The sequence below is a fragment of the Sapajus apella genome, unplaced genomic scaffold (genome assembly GCF_009761245.1).
Source record: "Sapajus apella isolate SASKATOON/1434 unplaced genomic scaffold, GSC_monkey_1.0 scaffold250, whole genome shotgun sequence".
In the NCBI taxonomy this organism is placed as follows: Eukaryota; Metazoa; Chordata; class Mammalia; order Primates; family Cebidae; genus Sapajus; species Sapajus apella.
Window position 1 is genome coordinate 209,859 of NW_022437190.1, and position 9,911 is coordinate 219,769.

Consider the following 9,911-nt stretch of genomic DNA (forward strand, 5'->3'; position numbering starts at 1 on the left):
ATTACTAGGCAGAGACTCTTGTTCTCGTTTTTGCTTTCTCCCTCCCACAATGTTTTAAATAAAAGTTATAAAAGTAATATTTTTGTCAATTCTTCAATCTCATGTAATTAAAATTTTGTTTGCTTCACCTTGATTAGCAGTTTCCTGAGTCCATTAGTGTCTTCATCAGAATTTTGGAAAGTTTTAGTCTATTAATCTTAAAATTATTATCAATATGAGTTTTAAGAGTACTTGTTACAGTCTTTCTTTAAGAAAAGCAATTTTAGACTGTAGCCAATTATAAATAATTTTAAAGAAAAATAAAACTAATAACTATGGATAACAAAGATGAAAAGAAAATTTAATTTTGTCATTTCTTTACAGCATTTTAAGGTAACGGCCAGAATCATGACTGCCAGCTCACAACAGGTCTATCAGACTTTTATAAATTTCACTTAATCTTTAGAATACTTAGACCAATAACATATCCATAAAAATATAACTTAAAAGAAGATTTAACCTGACAACCAAAATTATGACTAACAGATTTTTATGAACTTACATGATTTTTGAAATATTCATCTCAATAATTTATCCATAAACATAACTAAAAGAAGATCTAGAATTACTTATTATTTGACTATGCTTTTTATATCATTTACCAGATAACCCTAATTATTTAATATCTTCAGGATGAGAGATGTGTTCTTTGAGGCTCTCTAGGGGTTCAGGTGGAAAAAAATTTCAAAGTTAATTTTAGTTCAAAAAGACTTAATTTAGAATTCTGGTCCTTGGGAATCCTGCCAAAGATATCAAAAGGTTCAAAACACTTGATCAAAACAGAATCATAGGTCACTGTAAAATAGTAGTCATTTATTAAACCATAGTGACATAAAAAGAATTCAAAAGCATTAAAGAAAGTTACATGGATTTTAAAAACCTCAAACCTCTCAAAGTTCTGTTTTCCTAATTTAAAAAAATGATAAAGATGACACTGGAAAATTATCTTGATAAAATGTAAATTCTTTTTTATTAGGCTGGTTACAAAAAAAGTAAAAAAAAATTAAAATTAAAATTAAAAAAAAACTAAACTAAAACAAAAACTCCTTCACTGTGATTGCTTCTCCTTAAGGGAAGCCCATTTAGATATCCTTGAGGCTCAGCCTGGTAAAAAAGGCACTGGGGGATTTTAATCAGATGTGGGAACAGGGATGTCCAAATCTATGAGTGTACCACATATTATAGGGGAATATAAACAAGAAAACTATTATCTTGAGCAGGGGAATACATGGCTTTTCAGAACAGCATGGGAAGTATCCTGGATAGATGGAATAATTTAAACACATTTTAAAAATCCAATAGTACTGAATCAAATTGGGGGAAAACTTTGAGATTTTGGCTTTCTTATACAATTCAGCCAGTTCTAGCTAAAATGTAAACATTAAAAATGTAACCCTAAAATCTAATATAGTCAGCCAGAAATCTCTTAGGAAATTTTACTCGATTGTCTGAGGTAAATGAGTGCTCATACAAAGAAAAACATTATAGCATCAGGCCATAACAGCAGAGTTAGAACTGGAGAAAAATAGTTACAAGAGCTGACAAAAATGTTGAAGAGGAGACTTATCGGGTCTTCAATGGCAGTTGAGAATTGAAGATATCAAAGAGATCACCTACCAGGATCTTTCTTTTCAAAAAAAAACAGAAAAGGAATCAGAGAACAGTCATTTACATTGAAAAAGGCATAAAAATAGGCTAACAATCAAACTGCTATGGAACCTGCTTTACCCCAGATTTTGGCCCATTAACTTAGCCATTGGGACAGCTAACGTTTAGCCACGTGAACAGGCCCCATTTTGCCAGAAATATAATTTGGATTCAGGTGCCTTTTTTGTTTTTGTTTTTGAGAAAAGATCTCAGTATGTTGCTCAGGCTGGACTCAAACTACTGGGCACAAGGGAGGCTCTCATTTCAGTTTCCTCAGAAGCTGGGACAACGTGCATGAGCCACAATACTCAGTTTTTTTAATCTAAGTGCCTTTGTAATTCAGTGTGTTTTACCGCCTCGTGGCTAAAATTCTAAAATAAAAGCTATAATATATTTATGTGTATGTATGTGTGTTTAGGTGTGTTTATCTATGTGTACACGTGTTATGTCATATATTGTGTTTACATGGTAAGATATAATATAGTCAGCCAGAAATCTCTTAAGAAATTTTACGGTGTCCACAGGCTGCTGAACGGGATGTCCTCGGGTGACAGGCGCCAGGCTCCCGCTGCGGCTCCTTCATCAAGACTGAGCCATCCAGCCCGTCCTCCGGCATCGACGCCCTCAGCCACCACAGCCCCAGTGGCTCGTCCGACGCCAGCGGCGGCTTTGGCCTGGCCCTGGGCACCCACGCCGACGGTCTGGCATCGCCACCCATGTCTGCAGGCACCCCGTGCCGCAAGAGCTACGACGACTGTGCCACCGGCATCATGGAGGACTCGGCCATCAAGTGCGAGTACACGCTCAACGCCATCCCGAAGCGCCTGTGCCTCGTGTGCGGGGTCGTTGCCTCTGGCTACCACTACGGCGTGGCCTCCTGCGAGGCTTGCGAGGCCTTCTTCAAGAGGACCATTCAAGGGAACATCGAGTACAGCTGCCCGGCCACCAACGAGTGCGAGATCACCAAACGGAGGCGCAAGTCCTGCCAGGCCTGCCGCTGCATGAAATGCCTCCAAGTGGGGATGCTGAAGGAAGGTGTGCGCCTTGATCGAGTGCCTGCAGGCCGCCAGAAATACAAGCGACAGCTGGACTCAGAGAGCAGCCCATATCTGAGCTTACAAATTTCTCCACCTGCTAAAAAGCCATTGACCAAGATTGTCTCATACCTACTGGTGGCTGAGCCTGACAAGCCTCCTCCTGGCATGCCTGAGGGGGACATCAAGGCCCTGACCACTCTCTGTGACCTGGCAGACTGGGAGCTTGTGGTCATCATTGGCTGGACCAAACACATCCCAGGCTTCTGGAACTTCTCCCTGGCAGACCATATGAGCCTGCCGCAGAGTGCCTGGATGGAGATCCTCATCCTGGGCGTCGTGTACCGCTCGCTGCCCTATGACGACAAACTGGTGTACACTGAGGACTACATCATGGATGAGGAGCACTCGCGCCTCGTGGGGCTGCTGGAGCTCTACAGGGCCATCCTGCAGCTGGTGCGCAGGTACAAAAAGTTTGAGGTGGAGAAGGAGGAGTTTGTGACGCTCAAGGCCCTGGCCCTTGCCACTGCGATTCCATGTACATCGAGGATCTGGAGGCTGTCCAGAAGCTGCAGGACCTGCTGCACGAGGTGCTGCAGGACTACGAGCTGAGCCAGCGCCACAAGGAGCCCCGGAGGAAGGGCAAGCTGCTGCTGACGCTGCCCCTTCTGCGGCAAATGGCCACCAAGGCCGTGCAGCACTTACTTCTACAGTGTCAAACTGCAGGGCAAGGTGCCCATGCACAAACTCTTCCTGGAGATGCTGGAGGCCAAGGTCTGATGGCCCTGCACACGGACCATGCCCACTTAGACAGACAGACAAACGGACAGACCAAGGTGGAGCCCTCCACAGCCACCAGCCTCCACCTTCAACCCCTGGATCATAGCTCTGAGCTGTCCCAGAGGCAGGGGTTTCTCGCTCCTGGCTGTGGGCAGACTCTGGGTGCAGTGGGGTGGAGGACAGGGATAAGGGGCAGGGGCATGGGGCTCATCTGTAACTGGCTTTTTCTTTGGTATGTCTTTCCTTCTCCATGGGCAGTGCGGAGGCCTGGGCTAGGGCTGACTCCCTTCGGGAGTGGAGACCACTGGAGCAAGTGCCCCTCCCCTCCACCAAACCACTAAGGCAGCATGTGCATTTCCCAACTCCCTTGCCCCCTCCCTCATCCATGGCCTGGGTGGGCAGTGCTCAGGCTGGGTACCACCTGGAGGTTTTCCTTTCGCAGAAGGCAGGTACGCAAGGGACAACAGCATCTTTCTTCCAGAGGCCCTGCCTGCTGAGATCCTCTGGGGCCCCTGGAAAGCCCCATACCTCCCACAGTCCCCATTCAGCTTTCAGCCAGGGTGGACCCACAGGAGAGCAGCGGCTAGAGCTCACGTGTTTCCTGGGCACCCCACCTCCTTGGGGCCTGCCCCCTGCCTGTCACCCACCATGCCAGTGCCCAACTGTCCTCCTCCTCTTCTCCTTCCCCAGGGGTCCCCCACTACTTTCTGACCCTACCTCAGAGCTCACTCACCCAGTGGGTTCGGCCAGCCACGGTGACTCCAGGGCCTGTAGACAGGAACATGCTGGCACAGAGAAGAGCAGGGGCCACACCATTCTCCCCAGAACACTTTCCCGCTTCCTGCCTTTCCTGTTTCTGAAGGGCAGGTCTAGGCCAGGTGGGCCTGTGAAAAGCTCAGGGGCCTCACTCCATCCGAGAGCACCCTAGGGGGAGGATCAGGGCAGGATGGGCAGAGGCCCAGACCAATCTTGGCCAAGCACAGAAAGGCCCAGCAGCTGAGAGAAGTAGGCAGAGGGGCCGGGAGGGAGGGAGCTCAGCGGGGTGGCCAGCCTCATCCTTCCTGGCTTCCTTCTCTGCACTCCACATCATGCCGCAGGGCTGGCATGCCAGTGCCACAGGAGGGGTGGCCTCCCACCGCCCTTGCACAACCAGAGGTTTGGTGTAGTTCCCCTGGGCACTGCGCACACACCAGCTCTCTGGCAGGACCCCTGCAGTCCCCCTGACTGCTGTGCTGGGTGACCAACCATCCCAGTTTGCCCAGGATGTTCCTTTGTCCCAGGAAACTCCTCAGCCCCAGGCACATGGGAACAATGGGTCACCCTCTTTCTGTGGATGGCCATGAAGGTTTTCACTGACTCAAGGGGCAGCCCTGAACACCCATCTGTGCTCACAGGTTGGTAAGAGCAGCTTAGAGGATATCCCAAGGACAAAAGAGTATCAAGCCAGGATGGAAAATGCCCCTTCTAATCAGCTGCCTGCGCAAGCAGGGGTCAGAGCAACCCCGCGGGGATCTCCATCCACGCCCTTCTAGTCCAGCCTGCCTCATCGAGAGAGGCAGGCAGGTCTCACCCGGCACTGGGACACCAGGAGGCCAGGTGCCTTTCTGCAGCTTTTCCATTGAAACCCTGGTCCCGCCTCCCTGGCTCTACCCTAGGAACCTCATGCTGATTACGTGCTGAGGTCATCCAGACAGGAGGAAGGGCTGGCTGAAATCCACAAACTGCAGAGCAGCTCTCTGATGGTGTCCCATATAGAAAATGTTAAGGATTCCAAGAGCCCTCCCAGACCAGGGACGTGTCCACCCCACTCCCCTTGCCTGTGGGGAGTCGGGTCTGAGTCACTTAAGGAGTGGGCATTGAGCCGTCACCCAGGATGCTGCATCCGTTGCCCTCCATGCAGCCCCTCTTCCCCAATCTGGGTGGAGACGCACATTCGGGGCAAAGGCCCCTCCTCAGTGTCAAGGAACACCAGCGCAAACCAAGTCTAGCACAGTGTTTACAGGCTGTGCCCTGAGGGCCTGCTCTGGGGAAACTTCACAGTCGAGACCTTGGGGTGTGCTCTGTGGGGCTCCCTTAGTCTCACTGTGCTGTGTCCTTGCAGCGGGGCCATGATGGCACCCTGCTCTGTCACTTCCTGCTCAAGCTGGAGGACCCAGGTGGCAAGGGATCATGCCCAGCTGGCATCTGCTGCCCATCTTTCCTAGGGAAAGCATCTCTGGCTCAGCGTGCAACATCTGGCTTGGAGCAAGTGGGTGTTCTGTGCACCGGGCAGCTGTGCCTCGCTGGATCTGGTGTCGCTGCCCCTCTAGCACAGTGGGGCGGAAGTCCTGATGGTTGGTGTCCATGAGGTGGGGGCTGCTTTTACACTTAAAACTCACATCACAACAGGAAATGTCCGTAACAATGGAACTCCATCCAATGGGAAAGTTCCTGGTACTGAAGGGATCCACTGGATGCTCAGAAAAGAAGTTTAGGAGCCAACTTCTTAGCTGGAAGCCTGGTCAGATGAAGACCCTCTCTCGGGAAGGGAGAGGACTGACTTAGCAGGAGGTGGTGAAGTGAGAAGAGTTTAGGGGACCCTCCCCCCGGGGGAACAGAACTCAAGGTTACCCCAAACCTGCCATTTCTGGGAAATCTGTAAAGAGGAAACAGCCTGTCTCCATTGCACTCTCATGACACAGGTCATCTGAAATGAACCAAGAAATAAAACATAAAAATCCAACCATGGAAAAAAAAAAAAAGAAATTTTACTCAGATTGTCTTAGGTTAATGAGTGCTCATACAAAGACAAACATTTTAGCATCAGGTCATAACAGCAGAGTTAGAACTGGTGAAAAATAGTTACAAGAGCTGACAAAAAAAGTTGAAGGGGAGACTTATCACCCCAGCTAATCAAAACAAACAAACAAATACCTTTTCAAGGGGGAAAAATGAAAAAAAGCAAAAGGCAGTGATGCATTCCTACAAATCATGTGCAAGGAGGTATTTTTTGTTTGCTGGTCTGGTTTGGTTGACTAGTCAGCAGGGAAGCACTTTAGAAGTTATGTTTGTTTGTTTGGCTTTGTCTGTTGATCCCTGTGTGGCAGACAAAGCAACTTTGGTGGCAGACAAATACAGTTTAATTATTGCTCTGAGCTCAACATTTTTATCTGTTTGAGAGCCTAACTTTTTATAAACATTTTTCTAGTTTTTTAATAATATTAATTATTCAACTAACTGTTTCATCACCCTGAGCATACAGTCAAGCCTAAGTAAACATTTACATTTCCAAAAGGTGTTTAGGCTGTTGGTTATAATGAAGCTGTTGTAATTTGTAAGGCCATTGAGTTAAAAGCCCTTTAAGACTTTTTTAAAAAGTCTTGGCTGGAGTGCCATAAGCCATCCATTTCATCTCAACAACAATAGAAGAGTTATTAGATTCAAAATAGACAGAAAAACAAGTAGAGAGTTTGCTCCATAGTTGTAGGGTTTTTTTTTTTAGAGAGAGTTCAAATAACAAACATTTGACCTCAGAATTTTTCTTGCTGCTCTCTTCTCTCTGGGATCTGTAAGTAATACACTGCTTCTGTGATTTCTTGTGTTTTGTTCCTCTGTTTTTCACCTGACCAATACACCTGAACTGAACACTCCTCCCAGGCAGGGCTCTCTCAGACAGTGGCTATCTTGGTAGGAATAAATCAGATACAGGTGAGACAAGGCTGCAAGAACATGTGCTAGCACACACAAGTGCCTTCCAATAAGGGCTGACAGACACCACCACATACAGAAGAGCTCTGGCTGGCATCTGGCAGGTGCCCCTCTGAGACGAAGCTTCCCAAGGAATGAACAGGCAGCAATCTTTGCTGTTCTGCAGCCTCCACTGGTGACACCCAGGCAAACAGGGCTTAGAGTGGACCTCCAGCCAACTCCAGCAGACCTGCAGCAGAGAAGCCAGACTGTTAGAAGGAAAACTAACAAAGAGAAAGCAATCGCATCAACATCAGCCAAAAGGATGTCCACTCAGAGACCCCATCCAAAGGTCACCAAAATCAAAGACCAAAGGTAGATGAATCCATGACGATGGGGAGAAATCACAGCAAAAAGACTAAAAATTCCAAAAACCAGAACTTCTCTTCTCCTCCAAAAGATCACAACTCCTTGCCAGCAAGGCAACAAAACTGTATGGAGAATAAATATGAAGAATTGACAGAAGTAGGCTTCAGAGGGTAGATAATTACAAACTCCTCCAAGCTAAAGTAGCATGCTCTAATTCAATGCAAGGAAGCTAAAAACCTTGAAAAAAGATTAGATGAATTGCTAAGTAGAATAACCACTTCAGAAAAGAACATAAATGGCATGATGGAGCTGAAAAACACAGCACAAGAACTTCATGAAGCATACACAAGTATCAATAGCCAAATCAATCAAGCAGAAGAAAGGATATCAGACATTAAAGATGAACACAGTGCTCACACCTGTAATCCCAGCACTTTGGGCAGCCGAGGCAGGTGGATCACAAGGTCAAGAGATGGAGATCATCCTGGCCAACATGGTGAAACCCTGTCTCTTCTAAAATACAAAAATTAGCTGGGGATGGTGCCACATGCCTGTAGTCCCAGCTACTTAGGAGGCTGAGGTAGGAGAATTGCTTGAATCCAGGAGGCAGAGGTTGCAGTGAGCCAAGATCATGCCACTGCACTCCAGCCTGGTACCTGGTGACAGAGCAAGACTCTGTTTGAAAAAGAAAAAAAAGATGAACACAATGAAATAAAGCAAGAAGATAAGATAACAAAGAATGAAAAGGAATAAACAAAGCCTCCAATAAATATGGGACTGTGTGAAAAGAACAAATCTATGTTTCATTGTTGTACCTGAAAGTGACAGGAAGAATTGTTGTACCTGAAAGTGACAACCAAGTTGGCAAACACTCTTCAGAATATTATCCAGGAGAACTTCCCCAACCTAGCAAGGCAGGCTGACATTCAAATTCAGGAAATACAGAAAACACCACAAAGATACCGCTCGAGAACAGCAACCCCAACACCCATAATTATCAGACTCACCAAGGTTGAAATGAAGGAAAAAATGTTAGGCACAGCCAGAGAGAAAGATTGAGTTACCCAAAAAGGGAAGCCCATCAGACTAACAGCGATCTCTTGGCAGAAACCCTCCAAGCCAAAAGAGAGTGGGGCCAATATTCAACATGCTTAAAGAATTTTCAACCCAGAATTTTATATTCAGCCAAGCTAAGCTTCATAAGCAAAGGAGAAATAAAATTCTTTCCAGACAAGCAAATGCTGAGAAACTTTCTCACCACAAGGCCTACCTTACAAGAGCTCCTGAAGGAAGCAATAAACATGAAAAGGAACAACGTGTACCACTGCTGAAAAAACATACCAAATTATAAATACCATCGACGCTATGAAGAAACTGTATCAACTAATGGGCAAAATAACCAGCTAGCATCATAATGACAGAATTAAATTCATATGTAACAATATTAATCTTAATTGTAAGTGAACTAAATGCCCCAATTAAAAGACACAGACTGGCAAATTGGATAAAGAGTCAAGACCCATCAGTGTACTGTATTCAGGAGACCTATCTTACATGCAAAGACACACATAGACTCAAAATAAAAAGATGGAGGAAGACTTACCAAGCAAATGGAAAGCAAAAAAAGAAAAAAAAAAATGGGTTGCAATCCTACTCTCTGATAAAACAGACTTTAAACCAACAAAGATCAAAAGAAAGAAGAGCATTACGTAATGGTAAAGGGATCATGCAACAAGAACAACTAACTATTTTAAATATATATGCATCCAATACAGAAGCACCCAGATTCATCAAACAAGTTCTTAGAGATCTACAAAGAAACCTAGACTCCCACACAGTAATAGTGGGAGACTTTAAGAACCCAATGTAAATATAGATCAACAAGAAAGAAAATTAACAAGGATATCTAGGACATAAACTCAGCTCTGGACCAGGAGGACCTAATAGACATCTACAGAACTCTCCACCCCAAATCAACAGAATATACATTCTCCTCAGCACGATATCACACTTATTCTAAAATTGACCACATAATTGGCAGTAAAACTCTCCTCTGCAAATGCAAAAGAACAGAAACCATAACAAACAGTATCTCAGACTGAGGGAATGTAATCAACTTCTCTTCCCGGGTCCACAAACGGTGTGGTTTCAAAGGCAAGAACTTCCTAGTGACATGCCCAACTGGCCTTCTTTCACGTCTCCATCCAGGAGCTTAGAGGTCTTTGTTTAACTTGCACATGGACGGGTAGATAGACTGCCCAGGTGAGCTTCGTTTTTTTAGAAAAGCCTGTGAAAAGCTATGGGAGGACTGTGGGGGCAAAAAACAAATCAGATGTCAGAAATCAAAGATCAATCACTCCAACGGAAGTTTAAAGA

The 9,911-nt window shown here is 45.7% G+C and overlaps 1 pseudogene; it reads left to right on the top strand.

The window, feature by feature from the left end:
- Positions 1–1,586: 1,586 nt before the first annotated feature.
- LOC116545179 lies at positions 1,587–6,239 on the top strand (annotated as a pseudogene).
- Positions 6,240–9,911: the final 3,672 nt, after the last annotated feature.